The sequence below is a fragment of the Protopterus annectens genome, chromosome 6.part0 (genome assembly GCF_019279795.1).
Source record: "Protopterus annectens isolate FY-2018-M chromosome 6.part0, PAN1.0, whole genome shotgun sequence".
NCBI lineage: Eukaryota > Metazoa > Chordata > Ceratodontiformes > Protopteridae > Protopterus > Protopterus annectens.
The window spans coordinates 1,585,023,140-1,585,029,381 of NC_056737.1; the positions used below are offsets into that span (position 1 = coordinate 1,585,023,140).

At 43.4% G+C, this 6,242-nt stretch overlaps 1 protein-coding gene across 9 annotated transcripts in view; it reads right to left on the reverse strand.

Moving 5' to 3' along the window:
• The window catches only part of EVL (Enah/Vasp-like), a 1,573,360-nt gene that overhangs the window by 595,834 nt on the left and 971,284 nt on the right, over positions 1-6,242 (reverse strand). The gene's annotated exons all lie outside the window — the stretch shown is intronic.

Genomic DNA, 6,242 nt, shown 5'->3' on the forward strand with positions numbered 1-6,242 from the left:
TCCAGCTTCATAAACATCACTCTATCCGATACTCTTTTCACCTCCAAAACACTCTTAGCATACTGTTCCTTCAGGATAATGCCTACGCCATTATTCCTCCCATCCACACCATGATAAAACAATTTGAACCTGCCTCGATACACCTAGCCTTGTTCCCCTTCCACCTTGTCTCTTGCACACACAATATACCAACCTTCCTTCGGTCCATCATATCAGCTAGCTCTCTCCCTATACCAGTCATACTGCCAGCATTCAAAGTTCCGACCCTCACTATCACAGTCCTTGCCTTTACCTGCCTTCGGCCATGCCTTCCGCCTCTTCTCCTCCTTCGGCCAGTATACTATATGTGCATATGAATCCTGCCACTATTCTGCACTCAGATAAGGATAATACTGTTTTTAAACTGGATTCATTTTGGTTGCAATGAGATTATCAAAATAAATTTATATGATAAAACTTTCAAGTTCTTATGATTGTGATATGCGTGCATGGGGAGGGGCATCTTTTTTTTTCAGGTATATTTCTGTACAATTATATTGCATGACAATGTTTTTTCCTTACTGTGCAATCTTGAGTCAACTTAAGCAGAATGTAGCTATGAACAAATCTGTTACTTTCTACAAAGTTCAATTTGCCAACCTTAGAAGCAAAATTAATTTGCGACATTGCTAACACTTTACTTGAGTGTACTTTTAAAAGGCACCCTTTAACATCAGATGCTTGAAAAAAATCTCTAGGACATTTACTTGGATACCTTCTCTGTCCCATGTGTCATTAATGGGAACTTATCCCCGTCCCCAGTACATACGCACATGCGCACGCACATGTGCGCACGCACACACACACACACACACACACACACACACACACACACACACGCGTGCGCGCGCACGCACACACACACATATTTATTTCTAATGTTACTGGTTCCTCTTGCAGTTGCAGCAAACCCCATTACCTTTCCCACCTGACCTGCATACAACGTAAGGATATTGGAAAGCACCCAAATATACGGCAGCTGTTTTTCAATGGCAAATGTGCATACTTTAAGAACCTATGCAGAAAATGTCAAACTACAAAGTAATTCCCAAAATTGTACAACCATTTCTAAGACTGTTATACAACGAACACAAGCAAAGTACTGTGCTTTTTTATAATGTCCTCATAGTTGTGAACAGTAATAACTGTGTATCCTACCATGGCCATCTTGTGAATTACCTGTGAAATAAGGAGTGTACAAGAAAGGAGATACTAATGATAATGCCTTAAGTATCATCAGGGATGAAAGCAGACGAAAATATTTTTTGCAGCAGATATAGAAACATATATAATGATCTACGGTCAGCCTGTGAGCTGTAATGAGAAGACATAATAGTACTTTTTCAGTTAATATAGTGCAGTGGGTGAATGCTGATGCTTCCTGTGGTAAGGTTGCAGGGTTTGAAGCATTTTATAACTTCACTCCCAACCCCCCCAATACCCCCTATGAAATATCTTCTAGAATATTCTCCAAACTATCACCAGGGAGCAGGTCCTGGTGGCTCTCCCTAAGGCCAAAAACACTGCTTCAGTAGGCCTTGACAATATCTCCAGTTGCCTCCTCAATATAATAAAATATGTCTTAGCAGGACCACTTGAGGTACTCTTCAACTACAGCCTTAAAACAAGTTACATGCCAGGTGAATGGAGGAACACAAAAGTAATCCCTCTATAATGGTGGACCATCAACTGATCCTAGGAAATACAGAACCATCAGTCTGGCAGGTCTAATATGTAAAGCCATGGAATGAATTATCATTGAAATGATCAATGATGATGGAGTAAACCTCCAGACACTGACCCATCCCAGTTTGGCGTTGTTAAGGGAAGGTCTTGTCTACTCAGTCTGGTAGACTTTTTCAAGATGGTCACCAAGGTTATGGATGAGGGGTTAACAGTGTATACCACCTACCCTGATCTGGCCAAGGCTTTCGAAACAATACGAACACAGGTATTATCGATAAACATAAATCCCTGTATAACTCACTGGATTGCTGGCTGGTACCAGTGGAGTTCCTAGGGCTCTGTGTTGGGCCTGCCCCTGTTTGAGATCTACTTCATGGAAGTCAAGGCTAATGTTCAAGGACTCTGGCTTACCAAGTTTGCAGATGACTGTAATTTGGGAGCTATCATAAATATCTCCCATTACATCAGCATCCTATAAGAGAGTGTAACACAGACAATTGACCATTGTCAAAGCCACAGACTAAAAACTCAGTGCAAAGAAATACATTATAGTGCCCTTTGGAAAATCATCCACCCAAGCTAATTACTTCATCGATAATACACCCTTAAGAGATGACCTGGTAGTTAGAAATCTGGGAACATATGTAGACAGTAATCTGGCTTTCAACCATCACATAGCCAAAATAATAAGAAAATCATTCTATGTTGTCCAACTCATAAGCAGGGGTAAGGCATCCAGGTCCAAGGAAGTACCAAGTTATAGTACCACTCTATTCTCCCCTTATTAGACCCATCATTGAGAACAATACCCCCTTAGGCATGTACCTAATCAGGCACTTACAACATTTGGAATATCCTCAAGGGTTCCTCACTAGAAGAATTCAGGCTATGAATACCCTGTCCTACACAGATCAGTATAAGGCCCAATCTCTGTACTCAGTCTCCTACATGTTATTGAGAGGCATACAATGTCTGGCATATAAGATGTCCTCAGATCCAGCTCTGATGGGTCTCTTGTACATCCACAAAACAAACAGCATCAGAAACACTAGTTCCAAGGACCTGAAGTTTGCCTGTAACATAAATAGAACATTGTTTAGCAGAGAGACTGGTATGTTTTTCTAAGGATACCTGCACTGTGGAATAAGATCTCCATCCATGTGAAGCAGAGTTCAAACCTGATATTGTTCAAATGAAACCTTAATCACTGGATGGAAAATCACAACTTCAACCCAGTATGGCCACCATATCTTTGATGGACAAAGGTCGACATTAAGTAAATTAATCCTCAACTGACATACCCCCCTCCCCCATAACCCTTAACTACCTTCTTACTAACATACCTCATGTGATGCCCCAGCACTAGCCCAGTAATCAAGGAGCCTCAATCCTCACCACAACACACATCACACATTAATTGGATGGAAGTGGTGGGATATCCAAATATTAGGATGCAGTGGTGTGGATATTGAATTCCTGTAGCCTGTAAACAGTGGTCACAAAGGAAGGTGCTTGTACTCTCAGTCAGCCACACAGTAAACATTCAGAGTTTCATATCACAAATATTTTATTTATTTTTTTTGTTAGCTTAGTCAAGGAGAGGAGGCAAGCATGTCAGCAGAGGAGTATGGCAAACTGACAAGGAGCCAGTTGGCTGAAGTGCCAGGCTAAAGGACAGGTGCATGCTAACCTGACTAAAACAGAAATTATTGCAGCCTTGGGCACAGCTGCATCACAAACCAGCAATCAGGATGACAAACAGGCTGGCCTTGGAGATGTACAACTCTCAGAAAATGGACAGTTCAACCTTTCCACAGAAGACTTAAAAATCCATCTGGAGTTAAAGAGACTTGAACTGGAGGCCAGACATTTGGAAATAGAAGTAGCAGAGAGACTGGGACATCTGGAGGCTGAGGAAAATGAGAAAATGTGATATCTGGAAGCTGAGGAGAATGAGAGGCAGAGGCAACATGAAAAGGAGATGCTGATTCTTCGCCAGGGCCATGGAGGTAATGGGGAAAGGAGTAACCAAACCCCAGAAGCAACAAAAGTCAGTAAATTTCTTCCACAATTTACAGAGGGATATAATTTTGATAGTTTCATTCATATGTTTGACAGGGCATGTAAACAGTATATTGTTGACCAAGGGCTCTAGGTACAGTTCCTGACCCCCTCACTCCATAGTAAAGCTGTAACCACTACTTTCAAATTGTCTGATACTGATTGCTTAAATTATAATATGGTCAAAAATTGTTTATTAGACTGTTTTAAGTTAACACCTGAAGCTTACAGGAAAATGTTTCATGAACATAGACGCAAGGCAGATGAAAGTGTATGTGAATATATAGCTGAAGAAAACACTTATTTTTTATAGGTGGTGAGCGGATGTCAGGTCAACACTTTTGAAGGGCTGGCAGATCTTTTGGTTAGGGAACAAGCCCTTAGCACTTTGCCTGAGGACAAGAGAGTCTGGTTAGTAGACAGAGAATGTAACACAGCAGATAGGTTGGGGAAAAAGGGAGACCTATACCTAGGAAGCAGGGCATCACTGCACAGGAAAGGGATACCCAGTGCTGCTTATGGGTCTTTGGGAACCCATGGTGGGCAGTCTAGACCACCCTAACAGAGTCCACCAGTAGCAGGGGGGAGCCACTAGTCCAGGTACACGTCCAGGACCAAGGGTTAAATGTTTTAAATGCAACCAGTGTGGCCATGTAGCATGTAGATGTCCACGGAGGCAAGGTGGGGAACAAAAGGTAGGAGAGCCAGTAAGTGGGAATGACAGTACACCAGTAGTAAGCTGTCTGGAGACAGACTACCACAAGAGGTTATATCCTATCTTAGTAGATGGGAACCAGGTCACTGCTAAGAGAGACACAGCCTCTGACCTAACCATTGTGAAGCCTGCAATGGTTAAAGAGGAGCACTACTTGCCTGGGAAGTCTACTCCAGTCAGAGATTTAAGAGGGACTCCATTCCAAATACCTTTGGCTAATGTTCACCTTGACTGTGAGGGTGGAAAAGGAAGCCAGCAAGTAGGTGTGTTTGAGGATATCCCTGCAGATGTCCTGATAGGGAATGATTTGATAATGCAGTACCTTGTGTGCATGCAGTGACACTCAGTCAGGCTTGGAGACAAGCATGTGGGTCTGGTAGCCTTGGGGGGGGGTCCAGACAGACCACACACTTGCAGTCAGAAGTGGTTACTTCAGGGAAGGAGCTACCCTGTAGCAGTGATACTGAAGGTGAGCCACAGCTTCTTGTGGGTATTGATGTTCCCTTGGACAGAGTGACTGCACGGGCATAGGTGAGTAGTAATACCCAGGCTGACAGCGAGGCACCACTGCCAGAGAATACCTGACTTCCTGTGGAAAGGGAGCTGAGAAGGGTTACAAAGAGAGAGATGAGACAGGCTGAGCTCTCAGAGCCTACATTACAAGGCCTGAGGCAGGTAGCCAGTGAGGCATCTGATTCTCAAGGGAAAGGGAATCTGTATACTGGGACAAAGGTTTACTTCTGTAGAGAGTGGACCCCTGAGGGAGGGCTAGAGGGTGAAAGAATACAGCAGTTGGTAGTGCCCAGAGCATACCATCTGGCACTTCTAACCATAGCCCATGATATTCCTTTTGCAGGTCATATGGGCATAAAGTATACCAAGAGACATATTATGCAGAACTTTATTTGCCTGGGATTTCTAGAGATGTAACAGGGTACTGCAAGACCTATGAGCAGTGCCAAAAGATAGGCAAGGCAGGAGACAAGGTAAAAGCTCCTTTGATGCCTTTGCCTGTGATTGAGGAGTAATTTCAGATGGTAGCTATGGATATTGTGGGGCCTCTGAGTACCCCAAGTTTCATAAGGAAAAAAGTATATCCTAGTGGTAGTAGATTATGTTACCAGATGCCCTGAGGCAGTGGGTCTGTCCTCCATTGAGGCAGAAAAGGTAACAAATGCTTTGCTAGAGATTTTCAGCAGGGTAGGTTTCCCAAAAGAAATACTGCCTGACAGAGGTGCCAATTTTATGTCAGACCTACTGACCTGTCTGTGGAAGCACTGTAGGGTTAAGCACCTAAAGACCACCCTACCATCCCCAGATTAATGCTCTGGTTGAGAGGTTAAACTCTACACTAAAGATCATGTTACAGGCATTTGCATACCAGTTTAAGAGGGAGTGGGACAAATATTTGCCCCATCTGTTTTTGCTTATATGGAGGTGCCCCAGGAATCCACAGGTTTTTCACCCTTTGAGTTGCTGTATGGGCATAGGGTGAGGGGACCTCAAGATTTGATTCGAGATGAGTGGGAGGGTGAGTGTGAATCCCACAAGGAGTCTGTTGTGGCATATGTCCTAATCCTCAGGACAAGATTCAGGGAACTCATGGGCTTATCCCAGGAGAACCTGGCAGAAGCCCAACAGCATAAAAAGGTCTGGTATGACAGGAATGCTCGAGCTAGAGAATATGCTGTAGGGTAGTAGGTAATGGTTCTCATTCCTGTCAGACACAACAAGCTGGAGG